The 12,434-nt window shown below is 40.4% G+C and overlaps 1 protein-coding gene across 3 annotated transcripts in view; it reads right to left on the reverse strand.

Annotated features, from left to right (window-relative positions):
* Positions 1-12,027, reverse strand: part of KLHL15 (kelch like family member 15) — a 33,458-nt gene extending 21,431 nt beyond the window's left edge. Inside the window, exons 1-2 of one of the 3 annotated variants that reach the window (XM_057537559.1) lie at positions 11,966-12,027; positions 11,192-11,391 (exon numbers count right to left, since the gene is read on the reverse strand). The gene's annotated coding sequence lies outside the window, so the exon portion shown is untranslated. Of the gene's footprint in view, positions 1-5,678; positions 5,730-11,191; positions 11,642-11,965 lie in introns of those variants that run through there. The other 2 variants (XM_007185139.2, XM_007185138.2) reach the window with 2 other exon arrangements.
* Positions 12,028-12,434: the final 407 nt, after the last annotated feature.

Consider the following 12,434-nt stretch of genomic DNA (forward strand, 5'->3'; position numbering starts at 1 on the left):
GGGCTAATATTTTTGGCTTCCCTACCTGGGGGAAAAAATCTATTAAATATCTATTCAACAATGGTAAATTGTTAACTTACAAATATATGCCTATCCCAGTGATTTTACACTGTTTACCAAATATATTTAAACACGTCCCCAAATTATCCAAAAAGGATTTCTCAGCCAAATACTAAATCAGGAGAAAAAGAGATAAGAAAGAAATTAAACCAAAAAGTACACTGTTGACCTTGAAAAGTCCTAGAAACTTACCCAAAGGAAATAATCAGATACATATGCCAACTTGCACACACACAGGTTTTCTTTCTAACCTTATTTATAATAAAAAACTGGAAAGTATTCAAAAGCCCAATAGAAATAAATACGGTACAGTCCTACAATGGATTACTTTAACAACTAAAAATGATGGCAGCAATCTACCTATTCTAAGAAATAATATTTACTAGGTATTGTTGTTATGTGGGAAAAAAAGCAGGCAACTGCAGTATACTCAGTATATTTTCAAAAATTAAATATATATATATGTTTCGATGAGAAAAAGTTTGGAGGAATATATACCAAAATGATGTCCCTGGGGCAGTGGGACTTCAAGAAATCTTGAGGTTTATCTTTTCCTTCTTACTTACCTCATTAACCTTATTTTTAAAAACAATGACCATGTATTGTTTATATATTTAAAACATAAATACATAATTTTTAAAGGAAATTAAACCGCATTTCTGCATATCAGAGAAATGAAGCCAAATAGTGGGATTATAATTAGATCTCTTAAGCAGAATAAACTAATTCAGTCTACTAGACTGTTTATGAAGCAAAGTAAATTTCTTTCCACACAACCCCCCCAGGCCAACTACCTATCCTCTCCTCAACTCTCACCCTCACACAGCTCCAAGCTTCCTCCACAATGACACATCCTCCCATCCACGAATTCCCTCCCAACCCTTTCCACTGTGCCCTGTGGAACCTTGCTTCAGTGTAAACAAACTCCCTTACAGGCTCATGCCGGTCACAGAAAGTTTTCTCTGCTTTCTGATTTAAAAACAAAAAACAAAACAACCCTCTTCTATGTTCTTCTTAGAACAAAATGCTCTTCTATAGCTTACGACCTACCTTCTAATAAGCCTTCTCTTAGCTTTCTACTGTCCTTTTTCTAAAATATGGCAGAGGGGATTCCTGAAAGGCATATACCGCTATATCTAACGTAATGCCTCGCGCACACAGGTGCTCTTCTTTTGGTTAACAAAGGGGAAGGCACTGGTAATAGAGTGGTGAGGCTGCCAGGATGGCCTCCCTGAAGAAGGAGATAGAGCAGGTGCCAGCAGTGACTGTGGTGCCAGCTGCTTTGCTGTAGGGCTCGTGGTCCACCCAAACACTCAATCAGGGAAAGGAAAGAAGGTCTAAGCTGGAGAAGGACAGAGGTAAAGTTTGGAGATGATAGACCAAATGAAAAGAGAGGAGATTAAGCCGGAGACTGGGAAGCCGACAGTTAAAGATTTCAGGTGTGGATCAGTTCCTGATTGTGGCAAGGCCCAGCAGGTTTGAGAATAAGGTTTTAAAATGGAGCAAGAGGGCGCTTCCCTGGTGGCACAGTGGTTGAGAGTCTGCCTGCTAATGAAGGGGACACGGGTTCGAGCCCTGGTCTGGGAAGATCCCACATGCCACGGAGCGGCTGGGCCCGTGAGCCACAACTACTGAGCATGCGCGTCTGGAGCCTGTGCCCCGCGACGGGAGGGGCCGCGATAGTGAGAGGCCCGCGCACCGCGATGAAGAGTGGCCCCCACTTGCCGCAACTAGAGAAAGCCCTCGCACAGAAACGAAGACCCAACACAGCCAAAAATAAATAATAAAATAAATTAATTAAAAAAAAAAGACAGCCCTCTCCACGTGGCTTTCTTTAAAAAAAAAAAAAATGGAGCAAGGGGGGGAGGTTATAAGAGTTTAGGTGGTCAGGGAACTTTGCCTCTCAGTTTTTGGATAAGTGGTCTTATGTGAACATTGAAGAGGTGGAGAAAATGACTCTTAGCCAGGTACCACAGTCATCCGTGAATATGGAGGGGAGAGAGAGAGATCAGGATATGTGTATATGATAAGTAACAAGGAGCAATAGAAGGTGGATTTTTATCTAAGAGAGCTATCCCTTAAATACTGGTGTTCCCCAGGATTCTATTTTTGCACCTTTTCTCCTCTCATCTAAACACTGTATTTCCCTCAACGATCTCATCTAAACCCATGGTTTCTACTAATACCTACCTTTATCAGTGCCTTCACCATCACTGTCCCAATCTCTATCCTTACACTAGTACTATACATAGCAAATCTCCTGTTAGATACCTCTGGGTGCCCCACAGGGATTTCAAAATTGTGTCTAAACAGAATCATAATTCTACTCTCTCCCCAATCAGTTCTTTCTTTTGTATTCCCCATCTTATCAAGAGGCATTCTAGGTGCCTCTTTCTCCCCCTTTGTCCTTAACTTACCTGTAAGTCTTACTGATTATCCCACATAATATGTTCACTTACCTAAGACAGCAAAGTATGCACAAGATGAAATTAATATCAAAATTTTTATTAGCACTCCATTAATCCAAAAGCTATATACTTCCATTTTGGAAAGGTAGAACACAAGAGGGCTGTCTATAATTTGTAAAATAGATATAAAATATTTTAGACACTGTAATCAATGCTTGGCAGAACTACTTTACTAACACATTCAAGACTAAAGTAAACTATCAGATCTTATTTCCTGAATTATTTTTAAAGGTAAAATGAATGAACTTAGAATTTTCCAAGTGATATAAGGCACATGTACACAAATGCATACTGTGAACAAAAGGAACATATCTGAATAATCAAATATTCTGGTTAGTAGAAGGCTATCAACATCACACTAACTATCAATTTTCAAAATAATTAGAATAAAAAAGATATTAAACTGGATGAAATTTTTGATATTTCATTATCTTTCTCAGGATCATTAAGGACACCAACTATCACTCTGACTCACCGAGATTTACTGGTCACAGTTAATGTGGATTTAATAGTAGAAGGTTGGACATCAGCATTCATATACTTGAGAGGAAACTGCTTTGTTTCATTAATCTGTTATTTTGACAGTGCCTAAAATACCATACATTTCACTTCTTGTCAAAGTAACTCTCTCTATTCAACAGTTATCACTATGTGACATGGTCTCAAACAGCTAATATTCACCTTTCGGACAAAGATTCCATCTAAATGAAAGTTTTTAAAGGAGATACTATGCTTTTTCAAAAAGAGTAACCTAGGTTCCAGATACTTAATATGGTGGTAACATCATAGGGCAAAGAAGCCGGGGGTGGGGGCGGGGAATGAAGAGGATTGATAAGCTGTGAGGCAAAAGACCCTAAAGATGTAAGGAGAGCACCCACTCTCCTCTGGGCACCCAGCCCACCAAGTGGGATTCCTAGCAGACAGGCATCCACCCTGTGATCTTGTCCTGTTACATATGGTCAGATTGGGGTGGGAAATATGAATCAAGATGAACGCTCTTGTGTCAAGAATTTAGAAAGAAGAGGAGAGAAAGAGAAAAAGAGACGTGCACTGACTATGTATGACTGGAACTAGAACATGTCAAAGAGCAGCTGTGGGCACCAACTTCTGCCTGCCATGTGGGCTGAGTATCAGAGAAAGCCAGTCAACTGAGAAAGAAGAGGAAAGCCAAGACGAGAGGACAGGGAGTGCCCCCTAACTCCTTCATTTTTCCACTTCCTAGGCCCAGCTCTATTCCTACCCATGGGTGCTGAGAGAAATCCTTACATGCTCAGAATAGATCCCCCTCTTACTACCTCAGGTGGGTTTTTCCTACGTATAACCAAGGTCCCTAACTAATACAGTTTTAGAGCAGAAATAGCTATACTTTGAGTAAGTTACTCAAACTTTCTTGGCCTTATCTCTGCACCTATAAAATAAAAGCATTCAACACGATGATCTCTAAAAATTTTTAGTCATAAAACTCTTATTTATTCTACTTTTTATATGATTTTACAGATGTGTAAAGCACTTATAAAGATATGCAAAGTAAATAAACTATAGCTATTTTTAAAGTCTTAGTAATGCATTTCTGAAGTTTATCTGATCTAAAGTTCTTCTAAAACTAATTTGTAATAGCTGGGAAATTTGCAGTAATTTTTTTTGTACATGAAAAAGCTTGGTGCATCTATCAATAAGACAGCTTTAGAGAAGCAGCAGTATCTTACACTTTTATAGGAAGCATGTATGTAAGTAGAAGATGATACTCAGTGATTAACTGACCAACATGATATAGTCTGTAAATGGTAGTGAGTTACGAGTACAGGTATGGAGTCAGATGCCTGTGTTTGAATCCTGGTTCTACCGCTTCTTAGCTCTGTGACCTCGGGGCAAGCTACTTAGCCTCTCTGCGTTCTCATGTCCTTATGTGTAAAAAGGGGATTCTAATATTAGTAGAATCTACCTCACAGTTGGCTGTGAGGACTAAACGAGTTAATACACATAACAACTTCAAACAGTATATGGCCCTTAAGTACACCATAACGTTAGGGCTTATTATTATTATGCCCCTTCACTTGGTGCTACTGGAACCAATAAAATAAACCTGACCCTTTAATAGTCTAGTTAATTCTGGAGAAACCCGTCTCCTTAGCAACAGCACTTCAAACCCCAGCTCATTTTCTCCATAAAGTCTCTTAGGACCCAGGCCAACTCTAACTTGAGAGATGAAGATACTAATGTCCACAGGTGAAATTTTTCTTCCAAGTCATACAACTAGTTAGAAATAGAGTTAAGACTAGATTTGCAAGAAGTACAAAATAGTGTGGTTAGGAAGAGCAAAATCTTTGAAATCAGAGCGCTTTTAGTACTTACCATCGGTGTGACCTGGAAAAATTTAACTTCCTGACCTCAGTTTCCATCCATATATTAGGAATCATCATCATCTATTATTATTGAGTTGGGGTGATGATCAAATAAACTGACGTAAGTTAAATGTCTAGCCCAGAGGGAGGCACCCCACCAGAGGTCAATCAATGCTGCCTTCCCTGTCCAACTCTTACCTAATGCTCCTTATCACCCACAGAACCACAGGAACTTAACACCCTTCAAACTTCCCTCTACAGACGCCATACCTCCCTAAGGTTTATCACAATACAAGTTTATAAGAGATCAGGAGATGTACTGGTAGTCAAAACACTGGACCTCATTTGCAATGGCATTGTTTTCCATTTTTTCTCTTCACACAAGTATAATTTTCTAGCTTTTCTGGGCTCCTTAGGCTTTTCTGCCCTAACAAGAGTAACTACTCTTTGTATCTGTGCTGTTCAATATGAAAGCCACTACCCATGGGGCTTTTGAACACTTGAAATATGGTTAGACCAAATTGAGATGTGCTTTAAGTGTAAAATGAACACCAGATTTTGAAGACTTAAAAAAAAAAAAAAGTAAAATATCTCATTATACAAATTTTTAATACTGATTACATGCTGAAGTAATATTTTGGATATACTGAGTTAAATAAAACATAAAAATTAATCTCATCTGTTTTTTACTTTTTAAAGCTGCTGCTATGAGAAAAATTTAAATTACATATTGTGGCTTGCATTATAGTCTATCGGACAGCACAGATCTATAACATAAATGTTTAAGGTGTCAAAAAACCAAACTTACAAATGAACATGTGAAACAAAGCCAACTTGTTCACAATCCATACCCTGGAAGCTATAAAGAAAAGAAAAAAAAGTGAGGCTTAGATTAAAATAAAACAAAAATAACACAAAAACACACATGTAAGCAAATAAAATAAATAACAAGAAAAAGGTACGTGTAAGAAGAATACAAAAAGAAAAATATACAAAATCTTAAGTGTAAGATAGAGAATTATAGGAACTTAAGGAATAAATTAATAATTATAAGAACTAATCACTGTAAAAGTAGACAAAAATAACTATAAATCGATGAGGGCTGGAGAAAAATAATCTGCTAAGGGGCTTTGAGAAAAGATACTTACTGACATACAAAATGCTCAATGTACAAAAATTATTATCCTAACTTTTCAAAACACATCATCAGGTTAAGAGAAATCATGGTTTATAAACCTGTATACCCTTGGCCTTCTACACTTCTGTATTCTACACTTGGCCTTCAGAATTTCAAACGGTAAGGTTTTTCAAAAGAGGAACCAACTTAAACTAAATGATAAGGCATACTGATACTACGAGGAAAGAAAATACTCGAGTTTGTCCTGTTCCATAAACTTGGCACTGACTAAAGAAAAAAGAAAGCCTCACATTTTCTGCGCATGAGAATGACTGGTATAGCGTTTCTCAAAGTGTGGTCCAGGTATAACTGGGGCCTTAGTTCCCTAAGAGAACTTCGCGAGATCAAAACAATTTTCATAATAATAATTTTAAAAGCGATTTTTCTTTTTTACTTTCTTTCTTTCAGTGTTTTCCAGATACTACATGTGATATGAATGCAGAAGCCAATAAGAAGCCTATTGTCTTTTATTAAGCCAGACATTAAAGAGATTTGCAAAAATGTAAAACGATGCCATTCTTCTCACCAAGTTTTTTGTTGTTTTGGAAAATAGTTATTTTTCATTAAAAAATGTTATTTAGATTAACAGGTAATGGGGTTTTTTCAGAATGAATTACAAGTATTTTTTGAAACTTCCCAATTTTAATTATTAACATGTAATGGGTTTTTAGAATGAATTACAAGTATTTTTTTTGAACTTTCCAATTTTAATTTCTAATATGGTCAATATAAATAGACACAACCCACATAAACAAAAGCTCTTTGAGATCCCAGTAATTTTTAAGAGTATAATGATGTTCTGAGATCAAAAAGTTTAAGTACCACTGACTGTACAAGAGATAAATAACAACACACACATACACAAAGCAACCTCTTCCTACCTCTGCCCTGGAAGACCATTACTGCTATTTGTATCACAGAAATTTCTAACAGTTCAAACTCTCTAGTGACCAGTAAAGAAAGAAGTCTGGTGGGGGTAAAATTGGACAGGAAATTAAAGGCAAAGAAATTAAATGCTTCCTTTTCAGTTAGAAGGCTGTCATTCTGATTGGAGGGCAAAATTCTGGGCAATTAAGTAGAAGATATTTCAAAATTAACTAACCTCCATGTTTATGCCATAAGCAATAACTTAATGCTTTCACATTCCTCCTACAGCTGCTTGAAAATTCATACTAAACCCTAATTTATTCAGTACAAAGCTAGATTCTCAGAGGTTGATATACGTATCTCCAATGAAAACTTTGAATTATTTCATACTACCTTCATCCTCAAACTGTTAGCCTACCAATGTTGATGCCTATGCAGAAAATGTCATACTCGCATACTAAAAAGAAAATGCAAAGCTTACTACGGATAAAAATAGAATTAATTCCTGAATCATAAAATTTCTCACAATTTCTGTAACCTGTAAAGTAAAAATCTTTTATTCAACAATCTCAAAGCAACCAACTTCTCAATCTAAAAGGAAAGAAATTCCAAAAACAGACTAACTTTATTAGCTCTATTAGCAGTCATTTTACCCTGAGATATACTACTCAAATTGAGAAACAACTAAGTCTAATACTAGAGGAAAGGCTGCATAAGTTAACTAATTTGTTTAGTACTGGAAATTCTTTCTTGTCCATCAAAATGTTTTTATAACTCAGTACCAAACTGCAAATGACCATTAACTAAGCTTTTTAGAAAGGCTCTGGGTCCTCCAGCCTCCCGGTTGGCACCTAATATCTAAATTACTTCACTTTTCAGGTATGTTTAGCATTTAGTCATCCTATAATAAAAGAAACCTTATAAGAAAAAGCCACTCCTGTTTCAATGCTATTTTTTCATCAGAAGATTTTAATTTAATGCTCCTCTGCTTATTCCTCACTACAAGTAAAAGTAGTCCAAGAGTGATGTCATGGAAAACAGCTTCCCTAGCCTTTAGAGATTGGATCCAGTGAGAATTCTAGGAAAAGCCTCTATTGGGGAATAAAACCCCAAATCTTCTACTAAGTTACTTCCTAACATGAAATCATCAATACTATAATGTTAACACCTTAGTTTTACATAAGAAATAAACAACTAAACTGAACCTTTTGGAAGGTCCTGATGTTATGATACAGATTTCCTGAAAATCTTAAAATGATGCAGAATCATTAACTAAATTCAATGATCTTATCAGAGACAAAGAATAAATCTTCTATCTGTTTTTATCTGCTTCAATGATTCAGCCAGATGAGTTTTAAAGGTCTTATATTAAAAACAAAAAGTTTGAGGAAATATCTTGCCTTTTCTAGTTTCTTTATTCCAAAGTTAAAATTTCTAATTCTGAAAAGGCCTTCCGCTTTCAGACCAGCAGCAGCACAACATATACCCATGGCAAAAATGAACTGTGAGAGTTCCTCTCCTAATTCCTCCCCCTTGTTCACCCTGTCCCAGATACACTGGCCTCTTCGCTGTTTCTTGAAAAACAGCCACACACCCGCCTTAAGACCTCTGAACTTGCCATTCCCTCTGCCTGGATCACTAATCCCAATATACATGGCTCCCTTCAGGTCTGTACTCCCGTGTCTTATCTCAGTGAGGCCTTTCTCAAACCCCCTCTTTAAAATCGAAAACCACCCACCCACCCCACCCAACAGAAAATCCTCCTGTTCCTTTTCTGCTTTATTTTTCTCCATAGTAATATTAAATGGAGATACAGGCTATTTTCCTTATTTAGTTTACTTTTTTGTTGTTTTCTTTTTTTTTGTTCTGTTTTGTTTCATTGACTGTTGTATCCCCAGAACCTTTCTAGGAACGGTGCTTGGCACATAATAAGTGCTTAATAAATATTTGTGGGATGAATAAATAAATTTAATCCTCGCAACCCTCCATGTTCTGTAACCATCCCTGATTTAGAGATGAAAAAAAATCAAAGCTCACAGACGTTAAGTAACTTGCCCAAGGCTATGATTCTTCATAAACTGGGGTCAGCCTGACTTCAGAGCCTTCGAGTTTAACCACTATCCTGCAATGCTTCACCAATAACTGCCTTTCATTTCTCTTCAATAAAAAAGCCCACCAGCTACCAATTCAGAGGAAATATATGCTAATAAACTAATCCGACCCTTCATAAGCTACAGATTCATTCTCTTCACAGTTAATGTTATTCACTCTGAAAACGTTTAAAATAGGAAAGGGCAAGTTTCAGAACAGGCCAGCTACATCATTTTTGGGGCCCAGGGCAAAATGAAAATGTGGGGGCCCTCGCTCAAAAGCAGGAAAAAAGTGTCGTTAAAGGTAGTAAAGTACAAAGCTTTCTCCTTTCTTCTGAGGTCTCTCTCGACATGTCATGGTGTTTTTTTATTTGCTGTTTAATGCATTCTAAGTAAAGAAAAATAAAAAATTTACATTATTACCACGAATTTTACTATTCACCTTTATATTGTACAATGCCAGTTTTACACGCAGATTATTAAACCAAGTTTGGGGTCCTTCTGGACACCCATGAAGCCACGCCAGCCCTGGTTCCAAGGTTTTAGCCCCAGGTAACCCAAATCAAGGCAGAGAGAAGGCCAAACCTTGAAATTCCCAATGAAGCACTGATTTGCCAAAATTTTATCTTCAGGACAAGCGATAAGTCCAATGTATAAAAGCTAGCACATTAAAATAGGCTCTTCTTTGCTCATTTAATCCTGCCCGCCTTATATTATTCTGCTTTAAAAAAAAAACCATGTTCGGAAAGACAACTGGTATTGGATTATAAATTTAATAAAACATTTCAGAAAAAAACTCAGAAAACCATTTGTTAGCTAAAAATAACAATATACTAAAAAAAAAAAAAAAGCTTCTCTTTCACTTTTTGTGGACCATTTTAAAAAGCCATACATTTTTGATGTGCAAAATAAAAATGATTTCATACTGATCTGTTACACATATGTATCATAAATTCTGACAAATAAGTCCGATTTTCAAACCACAAATATTTATGGCTTATATATCCTAGTATCCCCCCCAAGTTAATCGGCAATAAAAAGTGCAAATTAACATCCTTTACCACTGAAAAACCGGTTCTAAGCACCTACTAAGTGTTGTGATGATTAAAAAAGAGAATTAAATTACATAAATATTACATTAAGTGTCCCGAAGTTGAAATTTTCTATACATTTCTAGATCTATTAAGTACAGAAATCTGACTGCATTTACAAGCTCTCCAAAAACAATTTTCATATTAGTAGAGATATTCAGGCATCTTGTTTCCTAGATATGAAAAACAGGCATTAAAATTAGGGTATATACCTTAAAAGCATTTTCTAAATTACAATTTAATCAGATTACCAAAAGAAAATGTAAATTCAAAAAATAGAAAAGACTAAACAAATGCAAGGTGCTTAATATTCCGAGTAAGAAAAAGGGCATAAGCGGCCTAGAAAAATGAAAAGCAAAGCACTACAGTAACGTTAAATTTGAATTAAAGAATACCGTTATTTAAATAAGCAGTTAGCATTTCGTAGGAAGAAGGCCAAGCAACGTGACTATTATATATCTAGTCGATTCACAGCACTGCTTCGCTATCCCGCACTTATTCCTTATACTTATAATATAGAAATAAAGAGGCAGCAACAGTTAGCCACTACAACATTCACCACTCTGGCAAAGGTTACTTTAAAAATTGCCTTGCATTTTTACAACACTTTACAGCTACAGATTATTTTCACATATATGACCTCATACAGTCCTCACTACCCTGTGATGTGGCTATAACTGACTAGATTTCATAGATAAGAAACCGAGGTTCGGTAAGCGATTTTCTCGGAGTCACCCAGTCGAACCCAGACCTTCTGATTCCGCGTTTTATGCCTCGCATTTCGCATAGTTCTATTTCAGGCGCACACAGAATTTTTAAAGGGAAGAAACGGGTTAGGGAGAAAATAATCATGGTACCTGCAGCTGTGTGCTGCAAAAAATGGCTGAATTATGCTTCTTCCTTTTTTTTTTTTTTCTCCTTGAAAAAAATTAAATTTCAAACAATTTAAGTAAACTCAAAGACAAATGAGATCCCGGCGTCAACCAAATGTGTGACTCGGGTCGGTGCAGAAAGGGCTACCGAATCCGTGCCTAGCGCGGGGCCGCGGACGAAGCCCGGGCTCCCGCAGGCCGGAGGGCCAGGGGCGGCTACGCACCTCGGGGGTCCGTCCAGCCTCTAGTGGACGGCAGTCTGCATCAGGAAGAAGCGGGCCAGCGGGCCGGACGGTGGGCGGTCGGGCGCCGGGACGGCACTCAGCAGGCTCCTCGAACGTCTACAAGGGGCCGCTCCGGGGCCGGGCCGGGGCGCTCCGGCGGGGGGCGACTCTGCGCGCCTGCGGCCCCCACGAAACCAGTCCTGGGAAAGAAGACAGCGCTGAGACGCGATTCGAGATAGTCGGGATCTGCGCGAGGCGGAGCGGCGTCGGGGCCGGGCCCGGCCTTGCCAACGCCAGGGGCCTCGCAGCGCCCGGCGGGGGTCGGCGGTAGGGCCGATTCGGGGCCTCGGACGGAGAGAGGGGCTGGGGGGTCGCGGGCAGCAGCAGAGGCGCCGGCAACGGCGACGTCGACGACGGCGTCTCTGGGCTTCTGCCCCGAAGCGCGCCGAGCCTCAGGATCACCCACGCCGGGGGTGGAGGAAGGCGGGAAAGGGGCGGGCAAGGGGCGGAGCGTGCGGGGCCACGAGCCAGGGGCCGCTCCGGGCCGCGCGCCCCCTGCGGGCCACGGGAGCCGCCCGGGGCCCGCCCAGGGAGGCGGGGCCCGCCGGCATGGGGCTCCGTCCGCCGTCGTCGCAAAGCGGAAGCCTGCCACGCGGGTAGGGAGGTCGTGGGGTGGGAAGCCGAGAGTTGGAACGGAGGCCTGGGAGGCGCCCTCGGCCCCCACCGGCGCCTCGAGGGGGCCCGCGCGCGGGGAGCGGCCCGGAGGGTGTTTACCTTCCCCCTGGTCGAGCGCCAATGCCGCCATCTTTCAGCTAGCGCGCGTCACTTCCGGCGCCGCGGGAGCGGGAGCGGGTGTGGGAGCGGGGTGGGGGCAGGGCTGTCCCACGCCCGCGGGGCCCCACGTTCTGCAGGCCACGCCAGCGGGCCTCACCGAGGGAAGAAGGCGGCCCGACGCTGCCGCCGCGGGCCCGGCCCGACGCCGCTTCCCCCGCGGCTTCGCCGTCGGGGCTGGGAACTCTCGGCAATGCTGGTCCCTTCGCCGCGGTCCCACTTCGTTTGCACGAGCGGTGGGCTCGAGCCAGTGGGGTGCGCCCACCCTCGACAAGTTGAGGGTTAGGAAACCCGAGAAATGTCTTTTTGCATCTTGCACACGGTGGGGGTGGGGGAATCAGGGACGACGTGGAGGGAGCTTTGCGGTATGTACCTGTGTTATAAACGTGACTACATCTGCGCCAAATGACAT

This window comes from Balaenoptera acutorostrata, chromosome X (genome assembly GCF_949987535.1).
Source record: "Balaenoptera acutorostrata chromosome X, mBalAcu1.1, whole genome shotgun sequence".
In the NCBI taxonomy this organism is placed as follows: domain Eukaryota; kingdom Metazoa; phylum Chordata; class Mammalia; order Artiodactyla; family Balaenopteridae; genus Balaenoptera; species Balaenoptera acutorostrata.